At 42.3% G+C, this 13,501-nt stretch overlaps 1 protein-coding gene across 4 annotated transcripts in view; it reads left to right on the top strand.

The window, feature by feature from the left end:
- Window positions 1-1,864: 1,864 nt before the first annotated feature.
- The window catches only part of NEK7 (NIMA related kinase 7), a 183,499-nt gene continuing 171,862 nt past the window's right edge, over window positions 1,865-13,501 (top strand). For 2 of the 4 annotated variants that reach the window (XR_002823935.1, XM_023730362.1), the window contains exon 1: window positions 1,890-2,162. The gene's annotated coding sequence lies outside the window, so the exon portion shown is untranslated. Of the gene's footprint in view, window positions 2,163-13,501 lie in introns of all 4 variants that reach the window. The other 2 variants (XM_004375322.2, XM_004375321.2) reach the window with 2 other exon arrangements.

Below are 13,501 nucleotides of genomic sequence, written 5' to 3'. Positions count from 1 at the left end.
AGCTGACCCTCTACTTTACCAAACATGATGTCCTTCTACAGGGACTGGTCCCCTGATAACATGTCCAAAGTACGTGAGACGAAGTCTCACAATCCTCACTTCTAAGGAGCATTCTGGCTGTATGTCTTCCAAGACAGATTTCTTCATTCTTCTGGCAGTTCAGGGTATATTCAATATTCTTCACCAACACCATAATTCAAAGGCATTAATTCTTCTTTGGTCTTCCTTATATCAGCTTTTACATGCATATGAGGCAATTGAAAATACCATGGCTTGGGTCAGGTGTACCTTAGTCCTCAAGGTGACATCTTTGCTTTTTAATCCTTTAAAGAGGTCTTTTGCAGCAGATTTGCCCAACGCAATGCGTCATTTGAATTTCTGACTGTGGCTTCCATGGGCGTTGACTGTGGATCCAAGTAAAATGAAATCCTTGTCAACTTCAATATTTTCTCCATTTATCATGATGTTGCTTATTGGCCCAGTTGTGAGAATTTTTGTTTTCGTTATGTTGAGATGTAATCCATACTGAAGGCTGTGGTGTTTGATCTTCATCAGTAAGTGCTCCAAGTCCTTGTCACTTTCAGCAAGCAAGGCTGTGTCCTCTGCATATGGCAGGTTGTTAATGAGTCTTCCTCCAATCCTGATGCCTCACTCTTCTTCATATACTCCAGTTCCCCGATTATTTGCTCAGCATAAAGACTGAATAAGTATGGTGAAAGGATACAACCCTGACACTCACCTTTCCTGATTTTAAACCACACAGTAAGAGATCCATATTTGTGCCCATTACCAAGAAAGGTGATCCAACAGAATGTGGAAATTATCAAACAATATCATCACACAAAAGTAAAATTTGGTGAAGATAATTCAAAAGCAGTTGTAGCAGTACATGGACAGGGAACTGCCAGAAATTAAGTCAGATTCAGAAGACGACCTGGAACATCATTGCTAATGTCAGATGGATCTTGGTTTGAAAGTAGAGAATACCAGAAAAATCTTTACCTGTGTTTTACTGACTATGCAAAGGCATTCAACTGTGTGGATCATAACAAATTATGGATAACATTGCAAAGAATGGTAATTCCAGAACACTTATTTCTGTTCATGAGGAATCTATACGTAAGTGTTATTACTATTCTTCTACAGAGACTAGGAGAGGTTGCTGTGACTGACTCCATACTGCCTCCTAGCCGTCTCCTCCTGTACTGCGTGACGGGTTACTGAAGTAGTGAGGTCACTAGACTCTAGAGCCACCCTTTTGCAACCGTGTACTACCGTTCTGGGGGGCCATATATCAAAGATCTCCGGTACCGTTATAGGCAATTCACCTTTCTGACATCTCCTAAAAGCCATTGCCTTCTATGCTGGGACTTCTGGGTTAATATAAGGTTTGCTTAGCCAGACTTACGAAAACGCCTCATTCCCTTATTTTCCTGCACACACATTTAAGCACAGAGGTAGTTTAAGCCACTTGGTCAAAGAGGATAGGATCAAAACGCTGTGATGCAGAAGAAGCGGGGTCAACCGATTCGGTTTACCGCCTGCAAGTGGGGCATTTAAATATAGTGGAAGAAAAAACAAGTTCTTAAAAAGCAGTGGATCCTCGGATCGGAGAGAAGTTGATCCGAAGCAGAAGAGGACTATGGGGGCCGAACGACGCTCCCACTCCACGCTAGGCCTGACAACAGAAAACGATATGCCGGAAAGGCCTTCTCCAGAGGTGCTTCAGTCTAAGAACGGAAAGTTCGCAGGACTTCTCTGCCCCGCAACCCGGCCTGTGGGAGCGGAACACTCAGACAGGGCGACCAGCCCAAACCCGCGGCGCGGGGCACGGGGAGGAGCCGGCGCCCGCCCCGCCCCCTCCTCGGGGATGCCGGGATGTTTATACTCCTGACAGCGGCGGCCGCAGGAGGAGGAGCGGGAGCCGCGGGAGGATGGGTCGCCGCTAGGGTCGCACTCTGGACGCGCCTCGCCGTGCGCAGGGTGGGTGCCCGCGCCTGCAGCGTCCGCGGGGGCGGCGCGGCGGGAGGTGGTCGATCGGCTCCGGGCCTTGGAGGCACAGACCCCGGCCTAGCGTGCCTCTCCGCGGCGGCGCCTCACCGAGCCGCCCGCCTCTCCCGGGTCCCTCGCGGGAGGGAGAACGGAAAACTCCCAACTTCCTGGTGAGTCGCTGCCCGGGGCTCCGGCGCTCGGGCCGGGCAATCCCGGCCGGGTGGGGCTGTTTGCGGGAGCTGGGAGGGGAGAGGGGGCTCGGGACTGCGCGGGCGGCCTCCAGATCCCCCTGCCCGGGGGAGGTGGGGTGGGGCGCCCCGCGCTTGAGCCCGGTGCGGGTTTCAGCCCTGCTCGTTGGCGGTGGTGGGAGCGAACGGCAGGAACTTCATGCCTGGCAGGGACGGGCGGCTCGAGGCCGCGGTGGGCGCCGCGGTAACTAAGAAACTCCGCCGCCACTGCGGCTGCGGCGGCAACAGGTCTTTGCTTTCAGGACCAGAGGAACTTAGACGAAGTCCCGCCTCCTGCCTCCCGGCGGGTGCTCATTGGCGGCTCCAGTTATTTATCCCTCACGGATTGGTTAGGTCCAGCTGTCAGGATTCGGCAGCCGCCCGACTTAGAAAAGTGAAGCTCACTGTTGGGAGAGTGGATAGTGGGAACGTGCTGATAGGGAAGAATCTGAAGTGGCTTGAGAAGTACTTGTGTGTGTGTGGGAGGGGGGAGTGATAGACCTTTTGGAAAATGAGTTTTATGGAGACTATTAGGATTAGGAAATGTTGGAGAGAGAGATTGCGAGACAGTAGCAAACGCAGGTGATGAGGATGGTGGCAATGGAAAAGACAGAAGGAAATTGAAAATTGAGGCCAAAGCCAGAGAAACGAACGGGAGCCCAAAGGAGAAAAGTCAGGAAGCGAACACAACCTAAAGTATGCCGCGGTGAGGTTCGAAGAACTCTTGCCTCCTTCCTTTATACTGTAGGCCTTGGAAGATGATGTATCAAACAGATGAATCATGTTCTCGCCTCGCTGTAGCCCTTGTTAGGGATAAGTACTAAAAATATACTTATTTTACTCTAAGAAATACTTCCTTCATTGAGTAGTCTGTTGACTGGACTGAAAATCAGAAATGTACTACGGAGGTGAAATGATTTTTCTCCTCCTTTGAGACGACTGATCTTACGCGTGCAGTTGAAAACATCAGGGACTCATAGTTTGTAGAGCGTGTCTACCCATCAGAATTAGAACCACTGTTCTTAATTCCTCATCGAAGGAATTGCAGTTTCAGGAGCATGCACACTCCCTACAGGCGACAGCAGTATGTCTTGTCAGGTTGCATTACAGAGCATAGTACAGAATATGTGTGTTATAAATCTGTTAAGGACCGTGTGCTGCTGGTGTAATCGAAGTATGTTGCGTTCAGAAAGTTGATGGTATGTTTGCGACAACCGGATACACACTGAAAACGGTGAATGGTAAAAGAAGAGATACAATTAACCCTGTAATGCTTTGTGACAACTCTTGCTGAAGGGACGCTTAGTATTCTTGGCTGTAACACTTGGTGAAAGACAGTGTATTTGAAACGGTTAACATAAAATTTAAGCAGTTATTCCATTTCCAGAGGAATGAATCCGCTGCTACCCTTGGGGAGATCCAGTCCACAGCTTGCTTCGCTCCTAAAACCGCAACATCCTCTATTAAGCCGTGGACTGGGAGCTTGCTGGGGTGGGGGAGAGATATTGAAGCTTTGAAAAAGCTTTGCCTCTTGGAAGAGTCAAAGGGGCAAAAGCTGTATGGGGCGGTCAGAGGGCGACCGGCAAACTCAAAAGGCCAAGGAAGTCTTTGCAGAGGCTGTTTGCTTTCTCTGGGGTTGGGGAAAGCACGGGGACCCTCCGGGAGGTTGCGGGCCTAAGACTCCGCTTTTCAGCTGGAGGCTCCGCCCGCCGTCGCACTGACGGCTTCTGTAGCCAATGAGCGGCGAGGAAACCGCGGTTCCCATCTCTGAAGGGCGGGTACTTCCTACCCCGGCCCCAGGCTCGGAGAAGGAAGGGAAAGTACCCCTACGAAGGATGGCTGGAGTTGGAGGGGCGCCTGGTTGAGCGACATCCTTGGGAAATAAATGCGTAAAAATAAAAGGGAAAGGATCGAGGTCCATGTTTTTTTGATCCCTCGTACACGTCTTGTTTCATGATTCAACTGCATCTAGAACTGGACCTTTATAGTTAATAAGACGAAGCTAGTCAACAAACTAAATAGATTCTGTGTGGCTATTTGGGATTTTACTCTGAAATTATTAAAAAATGAAATCCAAGAAATGCCAGAATCTGAATCGCTAAGCGTATTCACAGTTACATGGGAATCTTTCCATAGTTAAAAATCCTATCAATTTTTGAAACTAAAGACCGTAACTTTATTTCCAGAAGTGAGACAGTCTCATTTTATAACCTGCGCTACTATTCAGGTTTATTTATTTAGATAATACTTGCAGCACCCTGTATTCCTTTTCCCTCTTACACATTTTCCTCGCTGGACAATTTCAAGAGCTCTTTTCCAGTTCAGCAAAACAACGCTTAACTCCAAGAATGAGGAAAGCACGTGTGGTATGATGGCAACGTACTAGTGGAGGAGGGGAGGTTTGAGGCTAGTATCATTAACATACCCGATTAATACATTAAAAATCAGCATGTCCTTTTAAATGACCGTAAGTGCAGTCATAGTTTATGTAGACAAATATTTAATCTCATACATTTTCCCTCCCTCATCTTCCTGATGGCTGCAATTGACAGTTTGGGCTCTGATTTATTGCAAATATTTAAGTATTTAACTATTGTGCATGTACTGAAATGTAGATGTCTTAATTTAAATATGTGGCCAGAGATATCATTAGAGATTTTTGCAGGACTTCTAGAACCAAACACTACTTTCCTAGGCACTGTTTAATGTTTTAAAATGTATCTCTATAGCAGTGCTGCTATTTAGATATACGTAGACACCGTGCGGGAGATCTGGAGACAGAATAGTGATTCTTTAATGCAGTTGCGGAAAAGAAGTTGCTTAATCAGATAATAAGTTCTAAAATTCTTTCAGACTTTGTTTTCTTTAGTTTTTTTTAAAGATAGGCTTTGGTATTTAAAAAATGTTCAGTGTAGTTACAGCTGTACAAAGCAGCACTCTGCCCACATTCTCAGTTTTATACAAATTAAAATACCTGTTTCTTCAAACATCATGGGACTTTTGTGGGTAGATTTAAATTTGATGTATCAGGTATTTTAGCATTCCCATTGAGTTGACTCTGATTCATAGTGACCCTATGGGACAGAGTAGAACTGCCCCATATGGTTTCCAGGGCTGAATCTTTATGGAAGCGGACTGCCACATCTTTCTCCCATGGAGAGACTGGTGGGTTTGAGCCACCTACCTTTCGGTTAGCAACCAAGCTCTTAACCACTGCACCACCAGGGCTCCTCCTATTTTAGCACACCATGTATAAAACACAGTAGCAAACCTAGTGTAGTACTTGAGGTTGTCTTTGTAAGTGGCATATATGATTGCTGTTTGCCAGCAATTGCTTTATTAGCAATTACTTTATCAGAATTTCTGTAAATATACAGCAAGATGTTTTAAGAAGCAGTTTTAAAATACTTTTGAGGATGTTTCAATTGAATTATTTCTCCTTCGTTTTTATAGGGGATATGGGTGAATAACATTTGGTTGTTTGATTGTCATCAAATATATTCATTTGCAGGATATAGTGACGGTTCAGAATTTTTTAACTTATGAACAAAACTAATGTGCCACTGAAAGGTCACAGCCTTGAGAACGCTGTGGAGCCGTTCTACTGTACATACACGGGGTTGCCATGAGTTGGAATCGACTTGACAACAACAATAACAATGTGGAACCACTCAGTCTTAGAGTTATAAAGCTTCTAAACTGTTTATTCTTTTTTTAATAGTTAGTGGTTTGATCATCCCTTTGTGTTATATACCTTCACAAAATATTTTTTGTTCTAAAGAAACTCGTTAGAGAATGTGTTTAATGAAGTTTGAAGACAGTGGGAATGAGGACAGATGTTCATGAAGCTTTCCTTAATTTTTTGAGCAGAATAATTTTTTTTTATAAACTTTGTCAAAAAGAAGCCCAACCATAATATTTATGTAGTGAGCTTATACAAGGAGCTGGTTTGTAGTAATAGCGCCTCATAGTGTTAATCAGAACAGTATATAATTAGATGAAATTTATTTAAGTGGTTTATAAAAATTTAGAAATAAATGTTTCCTATTACTTAATGGAAACAGGCCTTTTTGTAAATCTTGCTGCTGATCTTTTGTAAAGGGGCAGATAATATTTTAGGGTTTGGGAGCCATATAGTTTCTGTTGCAATTGCTACCGTTGTCGCCATAGATAGTATGTGAGCAAATGGCCGTAGATGTGTTCCAGTAAAACTTCATTTATACAGTCAGGCTGTATGTAGGTCCACCCCTGGTATAGAAGATAATCCTGAAGGTGTAAATATGATTGTAGGCAATTGATATTTGGGTTGATGTGGCTTTTCCTCAGCAATTTTGTAACCTTTTTTGGTCCTTAGACCCTTGTGACAATCTCTTGATTTCATCAGACCTTCCCCAGTCCCCTCAGAATAGTGTCTAACCATGTACTCTAAGATTTCGTGTTTCATTTCAGAGAATTCATAAACTTCTGAACCTCTTTTAGGGTTAGCCACCGTTTCAGGCTTATCCACCACTCTTGCTTCCCTCCCCTATCTTGGGACACCTAATATATGTGCACCTCTCTCCAGCTTCCTCCTCCTTAACTAAGATGGAATCTGCTCTCTGTCATTTATCTTTGCTCAATTGACTAGTAATGTTTTAATAGGAATGTGTTTTAGTGTGTTTCTTTAACCTGCAGTTTTATGTTAGGCCTACTGGAATGATCTTTGTCTCTTTTAGAGGGAATTTCTGGTATGAGCAAGCCAGATTCTTTTTTTTTTAAGAAAAATTGACTCAGTCTTTTAAAAAAATATTGGAAAGGGCCTGGGTTTGGGGGGAGGACCTACAGTCAGGGTGTGTGTGGCCTGTGTGGATAGGGGGTACCTCCTCCCTTTGCTCTCAGAGAATTAGCTGTAGCCTGACCTGTGTGCAGTACCGAGAAGCTGTAGAGTGGAATAGAAAATGCAAGAGCTTTGAAATTACAGCGTAAAACTTTCCAGCCCAACCCAAGAGTGGATTCCGGGTCTGCTCAAATATTGACCCCTCAGCCCTTGGGGAGGCCAGATGGGGTCTAGGGTATTTCAGAGCTTCCTGGCTAGTTGCTGACAGCTGCAAGCCGCCTCTTTCCTTTACCCCACCAGGCCACACAAATACTATTTTCTATGTTTACCATCATGTGAAAAAGACTAGGCACAACACCCCGTGACATTGGTTGAGTTTCTTAATCTGTTCGGGCCATAGTTTTTCCAGCTCATATAAGATTGCTTTGAGGAGTAAATAAAAACATCCTTGTACGTGCTGGGTACTAGGCTCAGTAAGTGTTGGTTTCATTTCACCTGTTTCTCTGTTCTTAGGGCCTTTGGGCTTGAGAAGCACATCTGCTATCGCTTCTTCCAATGACAGGTCCCATCACCCACTCTGCCTTGGCCCAGCTTTGTCTGAACAGGCTCCTTCCAAAGCTTTCCTGCCGTTTCTACTTTTTCTGTTTGAATTTCTGCCCTTTCTTTGCCTTGTGATTTCCATAATCATAATTTAGAGGTTCACACATTTGAGTTACTGTTTTTATGATTTTTTTTTGGAGACAGTGGGGGTGAGGCAGATAGGAAAAAAACCATAAGAGGCTTGGGGGGTTTATATTCCAGGAAAACAAAAAATGGAGGTTTTACAAAGATTCTTAAATACTCATGCAAAAATGACAGAATTAAAAAAGTGTTTTTTTCTAGTATGCTTACAATTCCTTTTTTTTTTTAATCGTTGAAACGTCTTCCCTATATTGTCATATTTACCTCGCAAGTTACTGTCATTTTTGTTGTGGTTATAACCATAACAAAGCCAGATTATTTTTTATTACATTATAACTGGGGAAATTGAATAGATATGTTTTTGAAAAATTGTAATTGAAAATCTTCCATTGACTCTCATATCTGACCGTGGACTCTATAGTAGAATAACGTGGTATGTTCGCATACTGTCATAAAGGCATCCAGAACTGGACAGTAGGTAATTTATTTTAGGCAAATAGTATGTCCTTATTCCAAAGACTTTATTTTTAGGCATGATTTGTTATTCAGCAAATATAGGTGAATTGAAAAACTATTTTACAGGAAGAATGGTTAATGGCAGATTGGTTTTATGGAAATGAATAGATGTTTTCTCATTTCTTATGGCCACCTACAAGTTCACTTCCCTTGTTTTCTTCACGGCCTTTGGTGTTAGATCACATTTACAATCACTGTCATGCCAGGTGTGCTGTTCAGAAAAACTGGCATTTCTGTTTGTTTTCACCACAACATCTAGAATTGCTGAAGTTTTAATAAAGTTTCTACATTTGATACATACTTTGCTCATTGAATCGCATATTGTTTTCAACTCTGCTTTGTTGTTTTATGACTTAACTTTGCATGTTTAAAGTGTCAGCTGTTTGATAAAGATTGTCTTTTATTACAAAGTTCTCCCATTTACTTCTCTAATTGCGCTTACACTTGAAATTTAACAAGCAAATAAATAGCTTTCCTGTCATTATTTACCATACAAAAGATTAAAAAAAAAAAGATTTCTAGATTTCTGATCTTTTTTATTTTAACAGCAGATTTTGAGACTGTGCAGGGTTGTGCTTAAGACATAAAGGCACCCAAGTTATCCTGCATATGTATAATGTGCAGTTAGCATTCTATCGCTGCTGCAAAATAGCTGTTCCAAAATCAAGTTTTCCATTGATCGTTATCATCCTGTAATTTCCCTTAGGTGTCCTAACCTCCAGCTTTAAAATGCTGCTTTAAGCACATAATTCACTAAATGAAATACTTTCAGAATTTGAATAAACTTATAAATTGTCTAAACTGGCCTTTTCATTTGATGTGAGAATAAACTGAAGCCCAAAACTGTAGACTTGCTTATCTCTGTTCCGCTAGATTCCGTATTTCCTGAGTTTCAGGTCCTTTTTTTGGTTCTTTGTTTTAGAACACTCAATATTGGCTTGTGCATTAGTTTTGGAATCTCCTTCGGAGTAGGGACAGAGTTGTTTTTTTTTTTTTTACTTTTTTTCTGAATTAGCAGAGCCTTCCTGTGCTTATGGTACCATACCAGTTGCTGTCAAGTCAGCTCTGACTCATGGTGACCCCATGTGGGTGCTCCATAAGGTTTTCAGTGGCTGATTTTTCAGAATTGCCAGGTCTTTCTTTCGACTTGCTGATAGATTGATGGTGTACCTCTGATTGCCCATGTCAGGGCCTTGATCACCTATTCAAGGCAGCAAATCTTTATGAACCTGATTGCGGTGAAGTATTCGTGTTTTTTTGCCTCTAAAATGAGGAACATTAGGGCATGTTGCTATATCCTCATTCTGAAATAGGATCAAAGAATGAGAAGGAATTACCATTATGGAGGCTAGTCCTAGGAAAGAGCCCCTAGTTAGAGGCAGTAGATAGGATTGTAAAGGCCAGAAATTTCAGTGGGTTGTCTGGTCAATATTTTATAAATACACATTTCATCATATCGGACACCTTGCTTCACAAGAGCCAGCCTTCACTGTTGTTTGTTAGTCATTGTGGTATACTGAATGTAACTCACGTGCCCCCGTTGCTTCTTGGGTGCCTGAAGTGCTTGGTGGTTTTAAAAGAGAGAAACTGAAGAACAGGCATTGACGGATTCCTGAGCTTGCAGGACATTCACAAGAGTCACTGACCAATGTGAAATGCATCTAAGAACAGATGAAAAGAAATTGTGTGGACACAGGTAATCATAAAGTCAGAAACCCCTCTGGGATAAGACAGCTGTGATAACATCCAGGAAGCCTTTAGAAGTTTATCTTATGCAAAGAATTTAACTTCAGGCAATTTCAAATGAATGGGGGCCACAGAAACCTCCTAGTAACCTGATGTCAGCTGATCTCAGAAAGGAGGCGTGATTTCAGTCAGCCGTGTTGAGACCAGCCAATGGCTAATTTTTACCTACCCTTCTCCTTAAAAGCCTCCTTGTAACTAGCCTGCATTGAGCCATTTGTTTTCTTAGAAACAAAATGGTCTCCATGTATGCATACAGAATAATTGCTGCAATAAACCCTATATACCTTACTTGCACTTTGATTATTTTGTAACAGTGGACTTCACTGACCATGTTCTCCCTCTTACTCTCTCCTGTTATGATTTGCAGATCACAAGTGGCTCAGGGGTCTCTATCCCTGTAGCCATGCCTCTCTCTTAGAGGTTGATTTTGGTTTGATTACTCTATGCATTCCCTGTTTCAGTGAAAATCTTACCTTGCAAAGCAGAATGATTAGAGGTTAATCAAATCCATCCTGAAGGGTTTATTTCACGATTCCCTGAAATAGTTTTACCTATTTGTACATTGAAAATAATTTTTATACAATTTGTGTAACTTCAAGAATATGTTGGTGACTTTCTTGCCATCACTAAACTCGGTTGCATTTTCAAAGTGGTCAAGAGCTTGGCTGCTAACCAAAAGGGCAGCAGTTCGAATCCACCAGCCGCTCCTTAGAAACCCTAAGAGGCAGTTCTGCTTTGTCCTATAGGCTTGCTATGAATTGGAATCGACTCGACAGCAATGGATTTATGGTCCTCAGAGGAGCCCTGGTGGCAGTGGTTAAAGCGCTCAGCTGCCAGCCAAAAGGTCAGCAGTTCGAACCCACCAGCCGCTCCGTGGGAGAAAGATGTGATAAGGATTACAGCCTCGGAAACCCTATAGGGGCAGTTCTACCCTGTCGTATAGGGTCGCTATGAGTTGGAATCGACTTGACAGCAGTGAGTTTGGTTTTTTTTGGATGGTCCTCAGCATGCCTGTGTTAGAGATTCTAATTTGATAAGTACCAGCAGGGCCCAGAAATTGGCTTTTTAAAACAAGTATCCCAGATGATTTTTTGTATGCAGATTTGGAAAGCTACTGCTCAGTGATGGGGACCTGGCATTTTAAATCACCACTACAGGCGATTCTAAGGCACCCTGGTGGCGCAACGGTTAAGTGCTTTGCTGCTAACCTAAAGGTTGGCAGTTCAAACCCACCCAGTGGCTCCCAATCTGCTTCTGTAAAGATTACAGCCAGGAAAACCCTATGGAACAGTTTGGGGCCGTTCTGCTGTGTCACACAGGGTCACTATGAGTTGGAATCGACTCGATAGCAACCAGCAACAACAACAACATACTATTCTAATGCAGGTGTTCTTTTTTTTTTTTTTTTTAAATAATGGAAGTCCATTTCTACTGTTAACATCATTTCTGGTCCAGGATTGTACAGGCCTTTGGAATAGTTTAAGCCTAATAATGAGACTCTTCTAGCATACATAACATTGTCTCAGTACAAAACATGCATGGGTGTTATTGAAATCACTGTTTAGATCACTTAAAATAGATAAAGTAGTGTAAATATTTTATAAGTAACCATTGATTAGGAGCAAAGGTAAAATTCCACTTGGTATAAGTTGAAAGAAAATAGTATACTTAAATGTTGGTTTTAGTTCCATCCAACCAACTGGTCCCCTTGTTAGTGTACTGCCTTGTATTGTGCGATGTTCTCACCATTTTTGGCACTTCTATAGTAATGCTGTCAGCTGGGTGTGAAAGCTTACCACTTCCCTTGCCCCTGAGGTGGTTGTCTTTTTGCTTAAGGGCAGAAGCCCTTAGCCTTGCCACACAGTTTTTTGCTTCTTGCTGCTGCCTCTAGCTACCATTGCCTGAGATGTACCTGTAGTTCTCTGCCTTGCTCCACAGCTTGGCTGCACCAGGCTTTTCTGTCTTGTATATCTGGACGTGCTGGAAAGAGTTCAAGAACATTATGATGAGTAACCTGTTCCTTTTTCCATGACTGTCTTATTTCCATTCGAGACTTTGATAACAAGTGGCTGATATTTGAGTCCTTACTAACTCCCCCCTTTGCAGTACATACAGGTATTGGCAAGTGATGCTGTTTATTCAAAAAAAGACTGCTCGGTCGTTTTAAAACATGTTTCTATCAGTACTTTTTTTCTCATTTCTTTAATTTGGAGTTTATAAATTTATAAACAATCCAGATGCTTTTTCTTTATGTCCATTATTCCTACCCCTCCTACTCCCTCTTTTTTAAAATAGTAAGAGACAGCTTGATATAGTCAGAAGGTTTTGAAGTCCTGAATTAAGTCCACGTTCCTTGTTACATCTTTTAAAATGCTAAGCGTAGGGTGTGACACTTAGTGTGAGCTAAATTAGTATCCACAGAACTCAGTTTTAGAGTTGAGTGTCTGGGTTAGGGAAGAGCATCAACAGTGTGATTAATGGTACGGATAAGAAAAAGGAACCTGGGCTGTCATGATGTAATAACGGGGTCCAGTTGGGAAATGTTGGAGCCTTTGTCTCCCGGGGTGTGGCTCCTGACAGAGTACATTCTTAGACATTTTTTGTTAGTGTGGCGGCTTGTCATCACCTGACTGTCAGTATTTCCACAATAAGACAAGAATGCTCGTTTTTCTTGTCAGCTTTATGGTGTATTTGCATATGCACTTTGAGAATGTGTGAAAGATGATCCAGTTGATTCCGAGGCATTGATGTTAAACCCAGTTTCAAATTAAGGTTTCTCTGAACTGGGGAGGCAATACCTGTGTGAAGGCAGAGGGGCAGACCGGTTGATCTCTGGAGATCCCCGGCGGCTGTAAGTGGAATGATTCTGTGATTCCCTAGCTTTCTGATTCTTCTTTCCCTATTTGTTTCTTTATTATCCTCACCATTTCCTGCTGTGTCCCACCAATTCACAAACCAAAGAACCAGAGAAATCTGAGGGTTGTTGGTAGGTAGCTGAAACTGAGCTAAAAAGATTACAATTAAAGAAGGAACCATAGGAGAGGTGAGAAAGAAAAACCAAGATGGCAGTGGCAATTCAGGAGGCATGAATTGGGAACACGAAATGGTCAAGATGAAGTAGGAGGAAGAAAACAAATCTTTAAAAATAAAAAGAAGAGGAGGATGCAGTAAATATGAGAAAGGTAGATGGGGAAGGAACTTTCTGTAACGTCCACTCATTTGAAAAATTTATTCTGAGATTTCCCTATATTATAATTGGCTGTGGGGTGTAGGTTGTACAGTTGGTTAGCGTGCTTAATTTATAGTTGAAGAATAAGGTGGTATGTACATATCACTTAGATTTATATATTATTATTATTTTTAATCTGCATTGTTTCTAGTGTTTAGTAACTCTAGATATAACTGCTGCTCAGCAGCCCTTCAACTGTGTGGATCATAACAAATTATGGATAACATTGCGAAGAATGGGAATTCCAGAACACTTAATTGTGCTTATGAGGAACCTGTACATAGATCAAGAGGC

The sequence above is a fragment of the Trichechus manatus genome, unplaced genomic scaffold (genome assembly GCF_000243295.1).
Source record: "Trichechus manatus latirostris isolate Lorelei unplaced genomic scaffold, TriManLat1.0 scaffold00035, whole genome shotgun sequence".
NCBI classification, from domain to species: Eukaryota; Metazoa; Chordata; class Mammalia; order Sirenia; family Trichechidae; genus Trichechus; species Trichechus manatus.
Note: the sequence above shows the minus strand (reverse complement) of the source record. Positions and strands in the feature narration are given on the sequence as shown.